Here is a 12136-nt window from a genome sequence, read left to right as displayed (position 1 = left end):
CCCTAACCCTAACCCTAACCCGTACCCAACCCTAATCCTAACCCGTACCCTAGCCGTACACTAAACCTAACCCTAAATGGTACCCTAACGTGTACTCTAAACCTAACCCTAACATTAACCCTAAACCTAACCAGTACCCTAACCTTAACCTACACCAAACCAGTACCCCAACCCTAACCCTAACCCTAACCGTAACCCGTATCCCAGGCCTAATCCTAACCCTAAACCTAAACCTAACCCTAACCCTAACCCTAACCCGTACACTCACCCTAACCCTAACCCGTACCCTAAACCTAACCGTCCCCTAACCCTAAAAATTACTCTAACCATAAACTGTACCCTAAACCTAACCTGAACCAGTACCCTATCCCTAACCCTAACCTTAACCCAAACCCGTACCCTAAACCTAACACTAACCCTACCCCTAACCCGTACCCTTAACCTAACCCTAACCCTAAACCGTACCCTATCCCTAACCCTAACCCGTACCCTAAACCGTAACCTAACCCTATCCCTAACGCTAACCCGTACCCTAACCCTAACGCTAACCCAAACCGAAACCTAACCCGTACCCTAAGCCTAACCTTAACCTTAACCAGTACCCTAAACCTAAACCTAACCCTAACCCTAACTCGTACTCTAACCCTAAACCTTACCCTAACCCTAACCTAAACCTAACCATAACCCGACACTAACCGTACCCTAACCCTAATCCTAAACCTAACCCTAACTCCTACCCTAAACCTAACCCATACCCAACACTAACCCTAACGCTAACCCGTTCCCTAACCCGTTCCCTAAATCTAACAATAACCCTAACCGAACCCTTACCCTACCCGTACCCTAACCCGTACCCTAACCCGTACCCTACCCCTAACCAGTACCGTAACCCTAAACCTCACTGTAACCCGTACCCTAACCCTAACCCTAAACCTAACCCTAACCCGTATCCGAAACCAAACCCTAACCTTAAAACTAACCCTAAACTGTACCCTAACCCTAACCCTAACCCTAACCCTAACCCATAACCCTAAACCTAAACATTACCCGTACCCTAACCCTAACCCTAACCCTAAACAAAACACGTACCCTAACCCTAAACCTAACCCTACCCAACACCCTAACCTAACATAAGCCTAACCCTAATCTGTACCCTAATCCTAACCCTAACCCTAACCCGTACAAATACCCTAACCCTAACACTAAACCTTACCCTAACCCGTACCCTAACCCTAACCCTTACCCTAACCCGTACCCTAACCCTAACCCAACCCTAACCCGTACCCTAAACCTAACCCTAACCCTAACCCTAAACCTAACCTGTACCTGACCCTAAACCTAAACCCAACCAGTACCCTAACCCAAACCCTAACCCTAATCCTGAAACGTACCCTAACCCTAACCCTAACTCTAACCCTAACCCGTAACCTAACCTTAACCTTACCCAAACCAGTACCCTAACCCGTACCCTAAACCTAACCCTAACCCTAAACCTATGTCTAACCCGTACCATAACCCTAACTCTAAAACTAACCCTAACCCACACCCGTTCCCTAAACCTAACCCTAACCCGTAAACTAAACCTAACCCTAACCCGTACCCTAGCCCGTAACCTAAACCTAACCCTCACCCTAACCCTAAACCAAACCAGTACCCTAAACCTAACACTAACACTTACCCTAATCCGTACCCTAACCCGAAACCTAACCCTGACCCATAACCTAACCCTAACCCTTACCCTAACCCTAACCCTAAACCTAACCCATACCCTAACCCTAACCCTAACCAATACCCTAACCCTAACCCTAACCCGTACCCTAATCCAAACGGTAACACTAAACTGTACCCTATCCCTAACCCTAACCCTAACCTGTACCCTAAGCCGTACCCTAACCCTAACCCTAACCCGTACCCTAACCCTAACGCTAACACTAAACCTTACCCTAACACTAACCCGAACCCAAACATTCATCCGTAACCTAACACTAACCCTAACCCGTAACCTAACCCTCGACCTAACCCTTACCCTAACCCTAACCCGTACCCTAACCCTAACCCGTACCCTAACCCTAACCCATAACCTAACCATAATCAGTACCCTTAAACTAACCCTTGTCCGAACACTAACCCTAAACCAAACCCAAACCACTACCCTAACCCTAAACCTAACCCTAACCAGATCCCTAACCTTAACCCTAACCCTAATCCTAACCCTGACCCTGACCCTAACCCTAACCCTAAACCGACCCCTTACCCTAACCCTAAACCTAACCAGTACCCTAACCCTAACACTAACCCGTACAGTAACACGTAACCTAACCCTAACCATAACCTGTAACCTAACCGTAACCCTAAACCTAACCCTACACTGTACTGTAACCCCTACCCTAACCCTAACCCGTACCCTAACCCATACCCTATCCCGAACCCTGACCGTAACCCTAACCCTAAACCTAACCCGTACCCTCACCCTAACCCTAACCCGTACCCGAATCCTATCCCGTACCCTAACCTGTTCTCTAACCCGTACCCAGCCCTAACCCTAACCCGTAACCTAAACCTAACCCTAACCCTAACCCATACACTCACCCTAACACTAACCCGTACCCTAACCCTAACCTGTACCCTAACCCTATCCCTTATTCTAACCCTAACCCGTACCCTAACCCTAACCCTAAACAGTCCCCTAACCCTAACCCTAACTTTAACCCTAACCCGTACCCTAACCATAACCCTAACCCTAACCCAAAGCGTACCCTTACCTTAACACTAACCCTCACCCGTACCCTAAACCTAACCCATACCCGTACCCTAAACCTAACCCTTACCCTAACCCTATTGCTAACCCCTTCCCTAAACCTAAACCTAACACTAATCCAAACCCGTACCCTAACCCGTACCCTAACCCGTACCCTAACCCGTACCCAGACCGTTACCCTAACCCGTACCGTAACCCTAACCCTAACACTTACCTTAACCCTCACCCGTACCCTTTACATAACCCTAACCCTAACTCTAACCCCTACCGTAACCCTAACCCTAACCCTAACCAGTACCCTCACCCTACCCCTAAACCTAACCCTTACCCTAACCATAACCCTAACCCGTACCCTTACCCTAATGCTAACCCACACCGGTAGCCTAATGCTAACCCTAAACCGTACCCTAACCCATACCCAAAACCTAACACTAACCCTAACCATAAACCTAACCCATACCCTAACCCTAACCCTAAACCAAACCAGAACACTCACCCTAACCCTCACCCTAAACCGTACCCTAACCCTAAACCTAACCCTAAACCTAACCCTAACCTGTAACCTAAACCTAACCCCAACCCGTACCCTAACCGTAACCCTAACCTTAACCCGTACCCGAACCCTAACACTAACCCGAACCAGTACCCTAACCCTAACCCGTAAACTAATCATAAATCTAACACTAAACCATACCCTAACCCTAAACCTAACCCTAACCCGTACCTTAACCCGTACCCTAACCCTAACACTAACCCTAACCTGTACCCTAACCTTAACACTACCCCGTACCCTAACCCTAATCCGTACCCTAACTGTAACCCGTACCCTAACCCTAAAACTTACCCTAACCCTAACCCTAAACCGTAACCTAACCATGATCAGTACCCTAAACCTAACCCGTGTTCTAAACCTAATCCTAAAACAAACCCTAACCAGTACCCTAACCCTAAACCTAACACTAACCCTCACCCATACCCTCACCCTACCCTAACCCTAAACCCAACCCGTACCCCAACCCTAACCCTAAACCGTACGCTAACCCGTACCCTACCCTAAACCGTAACTTTACCCTAAGCCTAACCCTAACCCTATTCCGTACCCTAACCCCTACCCAAACCCAAACACTTACCCGTACCCTCACCCGTACCCTAACCTGTACCCTTAACATAACCCTAACTCTAAACCTAACCGTAACCCGTACCCTAACCCTAACCCTAATCCGTACACTAACCCATACCCTAAACCTAACCCTAACTCTAAGCCGTACCCTAACCCGTACCCTATCCCGTACCCTCACCCTTACCCTAACGCTACCCCTAAACCTTATGCGTACCCTAACCCTAAGCCTAAACCTAACACTAACCTTAAACCGTACCCTAACCCTAAACCTAACACTAACCCAAACCCTAACCCGTAACCCATCCCTAAACCATACCCTAACACTAATCCGAACCCTAAAATTAACCCTAAGCCGTACCCTAACCCTAAACCGTACCCTAACCCGTACCCTAACTCTAAACCCAACCCTAACCCTTTCCCTAACACTAACCCTAAACCCTAACCCATACCCTTAACAGTACCCTAACCCGTACCCTAATCCGTACCATAAACCTAACGCTAAACCTAACTCGAACCCTAATCTTAACCCTTACCCTAACCCTAAACCTAATCCGTACCCTAACCCTAACCCTAACCCATACCCGAAACCTAACCCTAACCCTAAAACTATGCAAAACCCATACCAAAACCCAAAACCTAACCCTAACCCTAATCCGTAACCTAACCCTAATCAGTACCTTAAACCTAACCCGTACCCTCACCATAACACTAAACCTAACCCATACCCTAACCCTAACCCTAACCCCAAACCGTACCCTCACCCTAACCCTAAACTATACCCTAACCCGTACCCTAACCCTAATCTGTAACTTAACCCTAACGCTAAACCTAACCCTAATCACTACCCTAACCCGTACTCTAACCCATACGCTAACCCTAACCATAAACCGGACCATAACCCTAACCCTAACGCTAACTCATACCGTATCCCTAACCCTAACCCTAACCCTAACCTGTACCCTAACCCTAACTCTAACCCTGACCAGCTCCCTAACCCGAAACCTAACCCTACCCTAACCCATACCCTAAACCTAACACTAAAAATAAACCTACCCCTGAACCAGACGCTAACCCTAACCCTCACCCTAACCCGTACCCTAACCCTAACCCTAACCCTAACCCTACACTAACCCAAACTCTAATCCTAACCCTAACCCGTAACCTAACCCTAACCTTAATCTGTCCCCTAACCCTATCCCTAACCCGTAACCTTACCCTAACCCTAACGATACCCCATATCGTAACACTAACCATAACCCTAACCCTAACCCATACCCTAACCCTAAACCTAACCCTAACCAGTACCCTAACCCTAACACTAACCCTAACCCTAACTCATACTCTAACCCTAAACCTAACCCTAACCCTAAACCTAAACCTCACCAAAACCCGAACACTAACCCGTATCTAACCCTACCCCTAAACCAAACCTGAACCCATACCCTAACCCTATCCCATACCAGCCCTAACGCTAACCCTAACACGTACGCTAACCTGTACCCTAACCCTAACCCGTACCATAATCCTAAACCGTAACCTAACCTGTACCCTAACCCTAACCCTAACCCGTACCCTAACCCTAAACCTAACCCTAACCCGTAACCTAATCCTAACCCTAACCCATACCCTAACCCTAACCCTAAACGTAACCATAAACCTAACCCTAACCTTAACCCTACCCCTAAACCTAACCTGAACCCGTACCCTAACCCTATCCCATACCCAGCCCTAACCCTAACCCTAACACGTACACTAACCTGTACCCTAACCCTAACCCAACCCTAACCCGTACCATAATCCTAAACCGTACCCTAACCCGTACCCTAAACCTAACCCTAACCCGTAGCCTAACCCGTGCCCTAACACAAACCCTAACCCAAACCTGTACCCTAACCCTAACGCTAAGCCTAACCCTCTCCAGTACCCTAAACCTAACCCTAACCCTAACCCCAACCCTAACCCCTACCCTAACCCTAACCCTAACCCTAACCCCAACCCTATCGCGTACCCTAACCCTAACCATAACCATAACCAGTACCCTAACCCTAACCCTCACCCTAAACCGTATTACTTAACACTAATCCATAACCTAACCCTAACCCTAACCCTAACCCTAACCCTCACCCGGACCCTAACCCTAACCCTAACACTAACCTTAACCCCTACCCTAACACTAACCCTAACCCTAACCAACACCCTAACCCTAACCCTAACCCAAACCCGTACGCTAACCCTAACCCAAACCCGAACCCTTACCCTAACTCTAACCCTAAACTGTACCCTAACCCTAACCCTTACCCATACCTTAAGCCATACACTAACCCTAACCCTAAACCTAAACCTAACCCGTACCTTAACCCTAACACTAAAGCAAACCAGTACCCTAACCCTAACCCTAACCCTAAACCATACCATGACCCTAACCCTAACCCTAACCCTTAACCTAAACCTAACCCTAACCCGTACCCTAAATCTAACCCCAACCATAACCCTAACACTAACCCGAACCCTAACCCTAACCCTAACCCTAACCAGTACCCTAACCCGAACCCTAACCCCAACCAGTACCCGAACACTAAACCTAACTCTAACCAGTATCCTAACCCTAACCCTAAACCTAACCCTGAACTCTACCCTAACCCTAACACTAACCCTAACCATAACCAGTAACCTAACGCGTAACTAACCCTAACCTTAAACCTAACCCGTTCCCTAACTCTAACCCAAATCTAACCAGTACCCTAACCCGTACCGTAACCTGTACCCTAACCCTAACCCTAAAACATAACGTAACCCTAACCCTAACCTTAACCAGTACCGTAACCCGTACCCTAACCCTAAACCTAACCCATAACCTAACCCTAACCCGAACCCGAACCCTAACCCTCACACTCACCCGTACCCTAACCCAAACCCTAACCCTTACACTAACTCTAACCCGTACCCTAACCCTAACCCTAACCCATATGCTAACCCTAACTCTTACTCTAACCCTAACCCGTACCCTAATCCTAACCCTAACGAGTACCCAAACCTTCACACTAACCTTTACACTAACCTGTACCCTAACCCTAAGCCTAACCCTAACCCGTACCCTTACCCTAACCCTAACCCTAACTCGTACACAAACCCTGACCCTAACCCGTACACTAAATCAAACCCTAACCCTAACCGTATTGCTAACCCGTACCCTAACCCTAACACTAACACTAACCCTAACCAGTGCCCTAACCTGTACTCTAACCGTAACCCTAACCTGTACCCTAACGCTAACCCTAACCCTACCCCTAACCTTAACCCGAACCCGTGCCCTAAACCCAACCCCAACCCTAACCCTAACCCCTACCATAAACCTGACCCTAAACAGTAACCTAACCCTAACCCTTACCTTAACTCGATCCCATACCCTAACCCTTACCCTAACGCGTACCCTTTCCCTAAACCTAAACCAAACCAGTACCCTAGCACTAACCCTAACCCTAACACTAACCCGTACCCTAACCCTAACCCTAACCCAAACCCTAACCCTAACTGTAACCCGTACCCTTACCCTAACCCTAACCCTAACCCGTACCCTAACCCTAACCGAAACCTAACCGTAACCCTAAACCTAAACCTACGCCTAAACCATACCCTAAACTGTACCCTAAACCTCACACTAAACCTAACCCGTACCCTAACCCGTACCCTAACCCTAACCCGTACCCTAACACTAAACCTAACCCTAATCCTAACCTGTTCCCTAACACTAACCCTAACACTAACCCTAACCCGTACCCTAAACCTCACCCTAACCCTAACACTAACACTAACCCATACCCTAAACCTAACCCGTACGCTAACCCCTACTCTAACTCGTACCCTAACCCTAAACCTAACCTGTATCCCCAACCAAAACCTAACCCTAACCCTAACCCTAACCTTAACCCGTACCCTAACCTAAACCTAACCTGTACCCTAACCCTAACCCTAACACTAACCCTAACCCGTACCCTAACCTTAACCCGGACCCTAACCCTAACCTGTACCCTAACCCAAAACCTAACCCTAACCAGTACCCTAAGCCTAACCCGTACCCTAACCCTAACCCTAAGCCTAACCTAACCCTTTACTAACCCTCACCCTAAACCCTAACCCGTACCCTAACAGGTACCCTAACTCGTACCCTAATCCGTCACCTAACCCATACCATAATCCGAACCCTAAACCTAACCCGTACCCGAATCCTAACACTAATCCTAACCTTAAGCCTAACGTGTATCCAACCCTGTCCCTAACCCGTACCCTACCCCTAACCCTAACTCTAACTCTACCCGTACCCTAACCCTAAACCTAACCCTAACCCATACCCTAACCCTAACAATAACCCTAAACCGTACCCTAAACCTAACCCTACCCTACCCGGAACCTAACTCGTACCCTAACCGTAACCCTAACCAGTACCCTAATCCTAACACTAACCCTAACCCTAACCCTAAACCTAACCCAAACCCTAAACCTGACCCCAACCAGTTCCCTGTCCCTAACCCTAACACTAACACTAACCCGTACCCTAACCCAAACCCTAACCCTAACCCGGACCCTATCCCTAACCCTAAACCGTACCCCAACCCGTACCCAAACCCTATCCCTAATGCGTACCCTCACCCTAAGTCTAACCGGTACCCTCACCCTAACCGGAACCCTAATGCTAAACCTAAGCCTATCCCTAACCCGAACCCTAACCCTTACCCGAACTCTTACCCTAACCAGTACCCTAACCCTAACCTTAACCCTTCTCATACGCTAACCCATAACCTAAACCTAACCCTAACACGTACACCTACCTTAACCCGAACCCTAACCAGTACCCTAACACTAACACTAACCCGTACCCTAACCCTAACCCTAACCATAAACCTACGCCTAACCCGTAACCTAACCCTTACCCTAACCGTAACCCTAACCTAACCCATCCACTAACCCGTACCCTAACCCTTACCCTAACCCTAACCCTATAACTAGCCGTACCCTAACCCTAACCCTCACCCTAACTCTAAACCTAACCCATACCCTAACCCTAACCCTGACACGTATCCTAACCCTATCCCCAACCCTAACCCTAACCCTAACCCTAAACTGTACCCTAACCCTAACCCTAAACCTCCGTCTAACCCATACCCTAAACCGTTCCTTAACCCTAACACTAACCCTAAAGCATACCCTAACTTGTACCCTCACCATAACCCTCACCCTAAACCTCACCCTAACCCGTACACTAAACCTAACCCTAACCCTAACCCTAACACTTACCCTGACCCTAAAGCTAACCCTATCACTAATCCGTACCCTAACCTTAACCCGTATCCTAACCCGTACTCTAAGTCGTACCCTAACCCTAAACCTTACATGTACCTTTCCCGTAACCTAACCCTAACCCTAACCCTAACCCTAACCCTAACCCGTACCCTAACCTAACCCTAACTCGTACCCTAACCCTCACCCTAATCCTAACCCTAACCCGTACCCTAAACCTAACCCTGACCCTAACCCTAAGCCATACCCTAACCCTAACCCTAACCCTAACCAGTACCCTAACCCTAAACCTAACACTTTCCTTACCCTAACCCTAAACCCTTACACGTACCCTAACAGGTACCCTAACCCGTTCCCTAATCCGTAACCTAACCCATACCATAACCCTAACCCTAAACCTAACCCGTAACCTAAAACTAACACTAACCCTAAACCTAACCCTAACGTGTACCCTAACCCTATCCCTAACCGGTACCCGACCCCTACCCCGAACTCTAACCCTACCTGTACCCTAACGCTAAACCTAACCCTAACCCTAAACTGAACCCAAACCCTAATGAAACCTAACCCTACCCTAACCCTAACCCTAATGCTAACCCGAAACCTACCCCTAACACTAACCCTAACCCGAACCCGAACCCGAACCCTAAGCCCAAAACTAACCCTAACCCTAACCCTAACCCAAAACCCAACCCTAACCCTAACCTAAACCTAACCCTAACCTTACCCGAACCGTAACCCAAAACCTAACCTTACCCTAACCCTAACGCTACCCCTAACCCTAACCCTCACACGAACCCGAACCGTAACCCAACCCTAACCCTAACCCTAACCCTCAACCTAACCCTAATGCCAACCCTAACCCGAACCCTATCCCTCACCCTAAACCTAGCCCTAAACTGAACCCCAACATGAACCCTCATCCTAACCCTAACCCTAACACGAACCCTAACCTTAACCCTAACCCTAACCCAAACGCTAACCCGAACCTGAACCCCTAAACCTAACCCTAACCCACAACCTAAACTTAACCCTATCACTAACACTAACCCCTAACCCTAACCAGAACACTAACACTAACCCTAACCCGAACCCTAACCCTAACCAGAACCCTAACCCTAACACTAATCCGAACCATAACCTTAACCCTAACCCTAACCCGAACCCGAACCCTTTCCCTAACCCTAACCCTAATCCGACCACTAAACCGACCCTAATTCGAACCCTAATCCTAACCCTAACCTGAACCCAAACCCTACCGTAACACTAACCCTAACCTTAACCGTAACCCGAACTCTAAAGAGAACCCGAAACCTAACCCTAACACTAACCCTAACTCGAACCCTAACCCTTACCCCAGCTCCAAACCTTAACCTACCCCGAACCTAACCCTAAACCTAAACCTAACCCTAACCCTAAGCCCAACCCCAACCCCAACCCCAACCCCAACCCCAACGCCAACCGGAACCATAAACTGAACCTGAACCCTACCCTAACCTAACCCTAATTCGAACCCGAACCCTAAACCCAACACTAACCCTAACCCGAACCCAAACTCGAAACCCAACCCGAACCCTGACCCCAACCCTAACCCTAACCCTAACCCTAAACCGAACCCGAACCCTATCTGAAACCTAACCCTACCCTAACCCTAAACCTAACGCTAACCTGAACCCTACCCCTAACCCTAACCATAACGCTAACGCGAACCCTACCCCTAACCTGAACCCTAACCCTAAACCTCAACCTAACCCTAACCCGATCCCTAACCCGAACACTAACCCTAACCCTAACCCGAAACCTAACACTAACCCTAACCCTAACCCGAACCCTAAACCTAACCCTAACCCGAACTCTAACCCTAAGCTAACCTGAACCCGAACCCTCAACCTAACCCGAACCCTAACCCTAACACTAACCCTAAACCTAAACCGAACCCTAACCCGAACCCGAACCCTAACCCGAATCCTAACCCGAACTCAAACCCTTAAACCGAACCCTATTCCGAATCCGAACCCTAAACCCAACCCCAACCCCAAACCCAACCCAACCCTAACCCTAACCCTAACCCTGACACTTAAAGTAACCCGAACCCTAACGACAAACCCTACCCCTAACCCTACACCTAACCATAACCCTAACCCTAACCCCAAACCCAACCGTAACCCTAACTCTAACCCAAACGCCAACCCCGACCCCAACCCTAACCCTAACCCTAAGCCGAACCCCAACCCTAAAGCTAACCCTAAAACAAACCCCTACCAAACCCCACCCCAACAGCAACACTACCCTAAACCAAACCAGAACACAACCCTAACCCTAAACCAAACCCTAACCCTAACCTGAACCCGAACCTAACCCGAACCCTAACCCTAACCCGAACCCCAACGCCACCCCGAACATTAAACCAAACCCTAACTCTAATCCTAACCCTAACCATAACCCGAACCCTAAACCAAACCCTAGCACTAACCCTAAACCGAACCCTAATCCAAAGCTATCCCAAAACCGAATCCTAACCAAAACCCGAACCCTAAACCTAACCCTAAAGCTAACCCCATGCCTAACCCTAACCCGAACCCTATTCCTAAATCTAACCCTAACCCTAACCCGAACCCTAACCCGAACCCGAACCCGAACCGCTAACACTAACCCTAACCCTGAACATAAACCTAACCCTAACTCGAACCCTAACCCCAACCCCAACCCCAACCCCAAACCGAACCCTACACCGACCCTAACCCTACTCCGTACCCTAACCCTAACCCGAACCCAAACCCTAACCCCAACCCCAACCCCAACCCGAACCCTTAACCCAACCCTAACCCCCACCCCAACTCTAACCCTAAACCGAACCCTAACCCTAACCTTAACCCGAGCCCTAAGCCTAACATGAACCCTAACCCTGACCCCACTCCTAACCCTAAACAGAAACCTAACCTTAAGCCTAACCCTATCCCTAA

This window comes from Vulpes vulpes, chromosome 16, assembly GCF_048418805.1.
Source record: "Vulpes vulpes isolate BD-2025 chromosome 16, VulVul3, whole genome shotgun sequence".
Lineage (NCBI taxonomy): Eukaryota > Metazoa > Chordata > Mammalia > Carnivora > Canidae > Vulpes > Vulpes vulpes.
The sequence above is the reverse complement of the archived record's forward strand: the minus strand, read 5'-3'. Positions refer to the sequence as shown.